This window comes from Marmota flaviventris, chromosome 3 (assembly GCF_047511675.1).
Source record: "Marmota flaviventris isolate mMarFla1 chromosome 3, mMarFla1.hap1, whole genome shotgun sequence".
NCBI lineage: Eukaryota > Metazoa > Chordata > Mammalia > Rodentia > Sciuridae > Marmota > Marmota flaviventris.
Window position 1 is genome coordinate 98,712,854 of NC_092500.1, and position 11,528 is coordinate 98,724,381.

Here is an 11,528-nt window from a genome sequence, read left to right on the forward strand (position 1 = left end):
CCTCCCTAATTGGAACCTGACCTATTGAATTCTGGGCAACCTTTCTGGGTCAGAGCAGACTTAGAGTTCCATGTGTTCCTAACCCATTACATATTTGAGCAGCAATGACCACTAAATCATCAAAACTTTAGTTAAATACCATACATATGTGACAATATACATCACCAGAGTACCTCATTCAAGGGCATAATTGTGGCAAATCAGTTTTTACTGGGATAATCAATAGTATTTCCTACAAAAAGTAAGACCTAAAGGCATCCTATAGAACATCCCATAAAAGGAGAGGAACCTAGAGAACACTGAGAGAACTGAAATGTGTGGTTCCTCCAAGAACTATGCATTCACATTGCTGGGCCATGAAAACCCCGTGGTATTCCTGTGGACACTTTTGCTTTAATAACACCCAGGGATATCATGAAGAACATAATATTTTAGGGTATATGCTTCCACAGCACCAGGGCCTCCTCATTAGAACCAGATCCAGTGAACCCTGAATCATCTTTCTGGATCTGAGCAGACTGAGGGTCAATGTTCAGTATTGTCCATGTGGTATCCCAATCCATTACAGGGTGGAGCAGAAATGACCCCAAAGTCATCAAAACTTTAGCTAAATACCATACACATAGGGACATGAACATCATAATTGATGGAGTGTGGACTATAATACTACTCAGATACATTGACCATCTCCATTTTTGATGCTAGGTTCACTGCTGATACAAATGTACACAGGTATGCACTACAACTGCCCCCTACTCACAACACAATATAAAGACACACTCACATTCTTACCAACTAGACTGAATTCAAATAATGATGAAATTTCAGTTGGATTATCTGTGCTGAATGATCAACAAGTTTCCTTCAACGCTTGCCCAGGTCACATATTGTACCTTTTAGAAAGGAGGCACTGACAACCTCCTTCCCATCTATCCTGCTGGGCTGAGGTCCCAAAGAGAAAGCAGGGATGCAAGACATCCTAATGTGTCAGCTGTGAGGTCACCCATCATGGAGCTCAAAGGCACCACTGTTCTGCTCCTCCTTAAAAAGGGAGCTGCCTGACTTCCCCCAGCACAGACTTAGGAGCAACTTCAGAGCCTCCTCCAAGATGCTGGTAGTCCTGCTCACACTGGCCTTGCTGGCCCTGAACCCAGCTCCAAGTTCCAGTGAAGGTATAAGGGAATGCTGCTACTGCTACTAGTGGTGGCTGGGAGCTTGGGTTTGATTCTGGTTGGGGCCTAGGAGACCATGCTGGAGACGGGAGGGGGCGTGGAGAAGGGATGGGGAAGATGAGAAGAAACATTGGAGTGCAGAATTCTTACAACAGGAGTAAGACCAGTTATGTCCTCATTCCACATTAAAGCTTTGGATTTTACTTAAAATACAAGGGAATGCCATAAACATTTTTGACTAGAGGAATGGTAAAGTAAATGTTTAACTTGCAGAAAAAAATCTGTGCTATAAGAATGGAACTGCATATGGCAAGATTGAATGTGGTGGTCAGGTTTTGAAGACCATATATCATAATTAAAATAGAAGTGGGTACCTGCAGCCTTACTGTTGTGGGTGTGGGCAGAGAGAGGAGATAAGCACACATATCTTCAGAGCTGAAGAATCAGACAACAATTTGACTCTCTCCCAATAAACATAAATATCAGGCAGGGCCCAATTTTTGCATTTTACTCTTACTCATAATCAATATTGCAATGTGCTGTAAGAAGTAGCAAATGTTTACTGCTGGTTCCTATCGAGATGATCATATGAATTTCCATATGAATTTCATGATTGCTTTCTCTATTTCTACAAGAAATGCCGTTGGGATATTGACTGGCATTGCATTAAACCTATAGAGAACTTTTGGTAATATCGCCATTTTGAAGATGTTAGTTCTGCCTATCCATGAACAGGGTATATTTTTCCATCTTCTAGAATACTTTTCTAGCTTGAAAAATATTGGTATTAGTTCCTCTTTAAAGGTTTTGTAAAACTCTGCTGTATACCCATCCGGTCCTGGGCTTTTCTTAGTTGGTAGTCTTTTGATGGTTTCTTCTATTTCCTCAATTGATATTGGTCTGTTTAGGTTGTCTATATCCTCCTGACTCAATCTGGGCAGATCATATGACTTAAGAAATTCATCAATGCCTTCACTATCTTCTATTTTATTGGAGTATGTACTTGTTGATTGATTGTATGTCCTCCTCTGATAAGTGTCTGTTCAGGTCCTTGGCCAATTTGTTGATTGGGTTATATGTTTTCTTATTATTTAATTTTTTGAGTTCTTTGTATACTCTGGATATTAGGGCTCTATCTGAAGTGTGAGGAATAAAGATTTGTTCCCATGATGTAGGCTCCCTATTTACCTCTCTTATTGTTTCTTTTGCTCAGAAAAAAATTTTAGTTTGAGTAAGTCCCATTTGTTGATTCTAGTTATTAACTCTTGTGCTATGGGTGTCCTATTGAGGAATTTGGAGCCCGAGCCCACAGTATGTAGATCGTAGCCAACTTTTTCTTCTATCAGACGCCGTGTCTCTGATTTGATATCAAGCTCCTTGATCCATTTTGAATTAACTTTTGTGCATGGTGAGAGAAAGGGATTCAGTTTCATTTTGTTGCATATGGATTTCCAGTTTTCCCAGCACCATTTGTTGAAGATGCTATCCTTCCTCCATTGCATGCTTTTAGCCCCTTTATCAAATATAAGATAGTTGTAGTTTTGTGGATTGGTTTCTGTGTCTACCCGCCTGTTTTGGTACCAGTACCATGCTGCTTTTGTTACTATTGCTCTGTAGTATAGTTTGAAGTCTGGTATCGCTATACCGCCTGATTCACACTTCCTGCTTAGCATTGTTTTTGCTATTCTGGGTCGTTTATTTTTCCATATGAATTTCATGATTGCTTTCTCTATTTCTACAAGAAATGCCGTTGGGATTTTGACTGGCATTGCATTAAACCTATAGAGAACTTTTGGTAATATCGCCATTTTGATGATGTTAGTTCTGCCTATCCATGAACAGGGTATATTTTTCCATCTTCTAAGATCTTCTTCTATTTCTCTCTTTAGGGTTCTGTAGTTTTCATTGTATAAGTCTTTCACCTCTTTTGTTAGGTTGATTCCCAAGTATTTTATTTTTTTTTGAGGGTATTGTGAATGGAGTGGTTGTCCTCATTTCCATTTCAAAGGATTTGTCACTGATATACAGGAATGCCTTTGATTTATGCGTGTTGATTTTATATCCTGCCACTTTGCTGAATTCATTTATTAGCTCTAATAGTTTCTTTGTAGACCCTTTTGGGTCTGCTAGGTATAGAATCATGTCATCTGCAAATAGTGATAATTTAAGTTCTTCTTTTCCTATTTTTGTGCCTTTAATTTCTTTCGACTGTCTAATTTCTTTGGCCAGTGTTTCGAGAACTATGTTGAACAGAAGTGGTGAGAGAGGGCATCCCTGTCTTGTTCCAGATTTTAGAGGGAATGCCTTCAGTTTTTCTCCATTCAGAATGATGCTAGCCTGAGGCTTAGCATAGATTGCTTTTACAATATTGAGGTATGTTCCTGTTATCCCTAGTTTTTCTAGAGTTTTGAACATAAATGGATGCTGTACTTTGTTGAATGCTTTTTCCACATCTATTGAGATGATCATATGGTTCTTATTTTTAAGTCTATTGATGTGGTGAATAACATTTATTGATTTCCGTATATTGAATCAGCCTTGCATCCCAAGGATGAATCCTACTTGATCATGGTGCACAATTTTTTTGATATGATTTTGTATCCAATTCGCCATAATTTTATTGAGGATTTTTGCATCTAGGTTCATTAGAGATATTGGTCTGTAGTTTTCTTTCTTTGAAGTGTCTTTGTCTGGTTTAGGAATCAGGGTAATGTTGGCCTCGTAGAATGAATTTGGAAGTTCTCCCTCTTTTTCTATTTCCTGAAGTAGCTTGAAAAGTATTGGTATTAGTTCCTCTTTAAAGGTTTTGTAAAACTCTGCTGTATACCCATCCGGTCCTGGGCTTTTCTTAGTTGGTAGTCTTTTGATGGTTTCTTCTATTTCCTCAATTGATATTGGTCTGTTTAGGTTGTCTATATCCTCCTGACTCAATCTGGGCAGATCATATGACTTAAGAAATTCATCGATGCCTTCACTATCTTCTATTTTATTGGAGTATAAGGATTCAAAATAATTTCTAATTATCTTCTGTATTTCTGAAGTGTCTGTTGTGATATTGCCTTTTTCATCCCGTATGCTAGTAATTTGAGTTCTCTCTCTTCATCTCTTCATTAGCATGGCTAAGGGTCTGTCAATTTTATTTATTTTTTCAAAGAACCAACTTTTAGTTTTGTCAATTTTTTCAATTGTTTCTTTTGTTTTGATTTCCTTAATTTCAGCTCTGATTTTAATTATTTCTTGCCTTCTACTTCTTTTGCTGTTGTTTTGCTCTTCTTTTTCTAGGATTTTTGAGATGAAGTATGAGATCATTTATTTGTTGGTTTTTTCTTTTTTTAAGGAATGAACTCTAAGCAATGAATTTTCCTCTTAGAACTGCTTTCATTGTGTCCCATAGATTCCGATATGTTGTGTCTGTGTTTTCATTTATCTCTAAGAATTTTTTAATTTCCTCCTTGATGTCTTCTGTAACCCATTGATCATTCAGTAACCTATTGTTCATTCTCCAAGTGATGCATGATTTTTCCTTCCTTCTTTTATCGTTGATTTTCAGTTTCATTCCATTATGATCAGATAAGATGCATGGTATTATCTCTACTCCTTTATATTGTCTAAGAGTTGCCCTGTGACATAATATATGATCTATTTTTGAGAAGGATCCATGTGCTGCTGAGAAAAAAGTGTAACTGCTTCATGTTGGGTAGTATATTCTATATATGTCAATTAAGTCTAGGTTATTAATTGTGTTATTGAGTTCTATAGTTTCCTTATTCAACTTTTGTTTGGAAGATCTGTCCAGTGAGTGGTGAGAGAGGTGTGTTAAAGTCTCCCATGATTATTGTATGGTGGTCTATTAGACTCTTGAACTTGAGAAGAGTTTGTTTGATGAACATAGCTGCACCATTGTTTGGGGCATATATATTTATGATTGTTATGTCTTGTTGGTGTATGGTTCCCTTGAGCAGTATGTAGTGTCCCTATTTATCCCTTTTGATTAACTTTGGCTTGAAATCTATTTTATTTGATATGAGTATGGACACTCCTGCTTGTTTCCGAAGTCCATATGAGTGATATGATTTTTCCCAACCTTTCACCTTCAGCCTATGTATGTCTTTTCCTATCAAATGTGTCTCCTGTAGGCAGCATATTGTTGGGTCTTGTTTTGTGATCCATTCTACTAGCCTGTGTCTCTTGATTGGTGAGTTTAAGCCATTAACATTTAGGGTTATTATTGAGACATGGGTTGTTCTTCCAGCCATATTCGTTTATTTATGTTACTTAACATGGTTTGTTTTCCTCTTTGATTATTTCCCCCCCCCCTTTACTCTCCTACCTCCCACTGTTGGTTTTCATTGTTATTTTCCATTTCCTCTTCCTGTAATGTTTTGCCAAGGTTGTTTTGAAGAGATGGTTTTCTAGCTGCAAATTCTTTTAACTTTTGTTTATCGTGGAAGGTTTTAATTTCATCTTCCATCCTGAAGCTTAATTTCGCTGGATACACAATTCTTGGTTGGAACCCATTTTCTTTCAGTGTTTGAAATATGTTATTCCAGGATCTTCTAGCTTTCAGAGTCTGTGTTGACAGATCAGCTGTTATCCTGATTGGCTTACCCCTAAATGTAATCTGCTTCCTTTCTCTTGTAGCTTTTAAAATTCTCTCCTTATTCCTTATGTTGGGCATCTTCATTATAATGTGTCTAGGTGTGGATCTCTTATGATTTTGCACATTCGGTGTCCTGTAGTCTTCTAGGATTTGGGATTCTGTCTCATTCTTAAAGTCTGGGAAGTTTTCTCGTATTATTTCATTGAATAGATTGCTCATTCCTTTGGTTTGAACCTCTATCCCTTCCTGTATCCCAATGACTCTTAAGTTTGGTCTCTTTATGTTATCCCATATTTCTTGGATGTTCTGCTCATGGTTTCTTAACAGTCTTGCTGAGCTGTCTATGTTCTTTTCAAGTTGAAATACTTTGTCTTCATTGTCTGATGTTCTATCTTCTAAGTGTTCTACTCTGCTGGTAGTATTCTCCATTGAGTTTTTAAGTTGGTTTATTGCTTCCTGCATTTCTAGGATTTCTGTTTGTTTGTTTTTTATAACCTCTATCTCCCTGTATAGTTGATCTTTTGCTTCTTGGATTTGTTTATGTAATTCATTGTCGAAGTGATCTTTCATTGTCTGATTTTGCTGTCTGATGTCTTCCTTGAGACTCCAGATCATCTGAAGCATGTATATCCTGAATTCTTTATCTGACATTCCATCTGCTGCAGATATTACCTCTTCTAACGTTGAGTTGACCTGCATTGCTTGTGGTCCTTTCTTTCCTTGTCTCTTCATACTGTTCGTGTTTCTTTCTGCTTGGTGAAACTGTTGTGCTATTGAATTTTCCCCCTATATATTTATATTGGTCTTGTATAGTTGCAAAGTCTCCCTCGCAGGCACGGGCGGCGGCTCTGCCCCTCCTCCAATTGGGGCAATGTGCCTACCACGCCGGCAGGCCGCTGGGCCTGTTCTGCCGGTCGGTAGCAGGTCCGCCTACCTTGCAGGCGTGGGCGGCGGCTCTGCCCCTCTGCGGGCCACTGGGCTTGTTCTGTCGGTGGTCGCAGTTCTGCCTACTTTGCAGGCATGGGCAGCGGCACTGCCCCTCTGCAGGCCGCTGGGCCTGTTCTGCCGGTGGGTCGCAGGTCCGCCTACCTTGCAGGCGCGGTGGCGGTGGGCGGCTCTACCCTTCCGCAGGCCGCTGTGCCTGTTCTGTCTGTCGGTTGCAGGTCTGGCCTGTTCTGTTGGTGGTCACAGGTCCGCCTACCTTGCAGGCGGTAGGGGCGGCTCTGCCCCTCAGCAGGCCGCTGGGCCTGTTCTGCTAGTGGTCACAGTTCCGCCTACCTTGCAGGCGTGATGGGAGGGGGCAGCTCTGCCCCTCAGCAGGCCGCTGTGCCTGTTCTGCCGGTAGGTCGCAGGCCCACCTACCTTGCAGGCGTGGTTGGCAGCTCTGCCCCTCCGCGGGCTACTGGGCCTGTTCCGTCGGTTATCACAGTTCCGCCTACCTTGCAGGCACGGTGGGAGGGGCGGCTCTGCCCCTCAGCAGGCCGCTGCACCTGTTCTCTGGATTTTATTTTGATTGTTAGTTGGGGCTGTGGTTCCTTGAGAGTTCTTGGTGCCTGTTGGTATGTGATGTAGTCTGCTGTTCTGTGCCTATCTTTCTAGAAACTTTCTAGAAACTGATGTCCCAAAACATCAAGTTGATGTTTCTTTCCTCTGAGTTTTTAGTCACTTCTGATAATTCAGCACTTTATGGCTGACTAAGTGCCATTTTGGTTATCACTTTTCTTAATTTTTAGTGTATATTAATTATACAGAATAAGAGGCTTCATCTCGCATTTGCATACATGTGTATAATATGCTTGATCATAGCCACCCCCAGTTACCTTCTCTGACATTACCCTGATCCCCTTCCTCTTTTCTAACAGTCTCTGTTCTACTTTCATGTCAACTTACTTTTTTCCTGAAGATTGCACATATGCAAGAAAAATAATATACACTACTTGTTTTTCAGTCTGTCTTATTTTGCTTAATGTGATGATCACTATTTCCATCCATTTTTCTGCAAATGAAATGATATTATTCTTTTATTTTTACTTTTTACTTTTTGGGGTACTGGGTATTGAACTCAGGGGCACTCAAGCACTGAGTGACATCGCCAGCCCTATTTTGTATTTTATTTAGAGACAGGGTCTCACTGACTTGCTTAGTGTCTTACCGTTACTGAGGCTGACTTTGAACTTTCTATCCTCCTGCCTCAGCCTCCTGTGCCTCTGGGACTATAGGTGTGTACCAATGCACCAGGTGATGTTCTTTTGAATAACTGAGCAATGCTCCATTGTTTACACATACCATATTTCTTTACACATTCATCCACTATATGGCACATAGTCTAATTCCTTATCTTGGCTATGTGTTGTGCTTAACATGAGTATGTGGTATCTCTATAGTATACTGCCTTTAATTTATTAAGGTATGTACTGAAAAGTGGTAGAGCTACTCATATGGTAGTTCTATTTTTAGTTTTTTGAGGAATTTCCATAGGCTGTACTAATTTACATCCCCACCAATAGAGTATAAGTTTTCTTGCCCCCTCCATCTTTAACATCTTTATTATTTGTATTCTTGACAATTGTGATTTTGACTTGGGTAGGAAAGGATTTTTTTTTAATATTTATTTTTTTTAGTTGTAGTTGGATACAATACCTTTATTTTATTTATTTATTTTTATGTGATGCCTCACATACGCTAGGCAAGCGCTCTTCCACTGAGCCACAACTCCAGCCCAAGACAGGATCTTAATGGAGTTTTGATTTGCATTTCCCTGATGACTAAAGATGTTGAACATTTTTATATAAATTTTTTGCCATTTGTACTTCTTTTGAGAAGTGTTTGTTCAGTTCATTTGCTCATTTATTGATTGAGGAGGTGGGTTTTTAAAAGGTTTGAATTTTTAACATATTCTGGATAATAATTCTCTATTGGAAGTGTAGCTGAGAAAGTTTTTCTCCCTTTCTGTAGATTCTCTCTCTAATTTACAAAACCTTTAAATTTGATGCTATCAAATTGTCTATTCTTACTATTATTTCCTGAGCTTTTAGTACCCTTTCTGGGAAGTCATTGCCAGCGCATATATCTTGAAGTATGTCCCCTGTTTTCTTCTAGCAGTTTCGAAGTTTCAGATACTATACATAGGCCTTTGATTCACTTTGAGTTGATTTTTACCCAGTCTGAAATCTAATTTCAACCTTTTACATGTAGATATTGAGTTTTCTCAATAGATTTATTAAAGAGGCTGGCTTTTCTCCAAAGTATATTTTTGGCACTTTTGCCAAGAATCAGACGACTGTACATATATGGGTTTATTTTCTATGGAGTTAGCCTTTCATTTGTTGTGACCATTTGAGTAGTAGAGGGCAACCGAGGCATAAATATGTCCTCAATCTATAGTGAATGTGTTCAATATAAATTGACTGAGCACCTATTATTCTTTGTATCCTTGATGATTGCCTTTTTGACTAGGGTGAGACAGGATCTGTCCTTGCAAGCTTCTATTTGGGGTTTGGGGGGCATAGGGTCTTCATCAACAGTCACCTGTCTCCTGAAAGAATTCTGTTCTGCTCTGGGAAGAATCACCTTGAAGTGACTATCCTCAGGTCACCATACCAGATCTATGATCACAAATGCTACAATGCTGTAACATTCCAAACCCAAAGTTCACTGAGACAAGTGAAGTGCTGGGTAGGACCAAGACACACCCTTTATTTACTTCTCACTGGGTAAGTTGACTTGTGGACCAAGATTACTGCAAACCAGCAATTGGTCACATGAGACAGATTAGAAATCTGGTAGACTGAGGCCAGGTCTCTATCTGGAATGAAAGACTACTGTTCAAAGGAGCAACCATGAGAAGTAACCTGAGGGTGTGAGCTTTTAGCATCTGCTCACTCTTAGGCTTATCCAGCCTGGCCCTGAGTTCTAAGACAAACTATTGTGCATACCATTGGTAATAGAGCCATACTCCACACCATCCTGTCCAATATTTCAGTAGTGTTAATGGGGACAGTGCTTTGATCTCCAAGTCTATCACTAAATTAGGTGTAACCCAGTCTCAAAATTTCATGGACCTATGCCTACTGGGGGTTAGGTGTGAGCCAGGCCCACTACAAGGCTGTAAATAATACAGACCAAAACTAGACTATTTCCCACTGGTATGTGGTATCTGCCAATGCCAGGCAGGTATTAAAGCACTCTCTGCAGAAGAGTGGCCTTTGGTGTCCATATGGTGCCAGGATCTCGCAATGGTGCACTTGACACCAAACTTAAAGGAAAAATTCTGTGCTACATTTTATGCCCTGCTCCTGGGGGATAGAGTCTTACTCCCCCTTCTACTATCCAAGGTTGGGGAGAAGTGGTGGCAGCAGTCCCTCAGGCCACCTGGCTAATTCAAGTATAGCAAGTTAGGTTGCATTGACCAGTTTCCTATAGCAAACATGAGGATCAGCCTGGAATTGGATTTCACAAAGGTGTTGCTGGTACTGGGCTTCAAGTCTAAAGCCTGGATTTAACTTTTTTTTTTCTCTCTCTCTCTCTGCTTAGCTGTGTGAAGTTGGTGAAGGAGTGACATGACCACCTATTTCCTTCTCGGCTCTTTCAGTGTTTCTTGTTATTATTCTAAAATCAGAAACTATGCTCTATCAGCTGGATTTTTAAACTATTATACATGTATTTTTTTGTTAGGGCAATTTGTTCAACTTGATCTGTGGGCAGTTGATTGCTGGAGAATCTAGTTCAGCCACCATCTTCCTCTACCTCTAATTTGTCAAGAGTTTAAGCACTGAGTGATTCAAGATTGAGGCATCACTAGATTATAAGTAGTTGAGCCAGTATACTAAGGAATCAAACAGAAAATCTTTGTAAGCTTATAACCCAAGTTTCTGTCCCCAACAGTATATTTAAACAACTTGGTTTATAACAATGACTTCTAGCTTGCCGCAATGAATGAGCAGCTTTCAGTTATCATCTTAACTTGCTTCTCAGCAGTGATGAACAGAGTTTACAATTCTGTCCAACTTAGTATATTCTTCTCCTTTCGTTCCATGATACTGCACAATCTGTTCTGTTTTAATTCTCTTGATTGTTTACTCCTTACTTATTTTTCTTTTCAGATACTTTTGAGTGTTTAATCTATGCCCAAAATGTTTCTAGGAATTTACCATTGAGTGTGAACATAATATCTTGGTCCACACACAAAGGTGCTAATGGATCCACCTTTGTGAAGGAAATTAGTGCCTTTACACAAGAAACTTCAAAGATGTGTCTTCCTCCACATGAGGGCTTTTCTTTCTTCCCTTTCCAGTCTTTCTTACATACAGGACCCAACAAGAAGGGCCCTCATCCACCGAGTCTGGCATTGATATCACATTTGACTTTCCCCAGAAATGTGACAAATAAATGGCTCCTATTTAAAAATTACTCATGCTAAAATCTTTTGCTCTTGTAGTATGAGCTGGTCAATACAAAAATTAGTACCAGAAGTGGGATGCAGGTGTCAACAATATTTAAAAATGTAGAAACAGTTTTGGAATGGCATAGTGACTGAAAGAACCTTAAAGTAACATGAGGAAAAAGCCTGAATAGCCCAAATTAATATTTTCAATTATAGTAAGGGCCCAGAAGAAGAGGGGAACCATATGAAAGCTCTCAATGTACATGGGAGTTACTTATAAGACTGTGATCAAATCTTTGCAAAAAATATGAACAGTAAAGTCCATTGTGTTGGGGAGGAATGTCATGGCAACTTTAATAAGACCTTCCTTGAT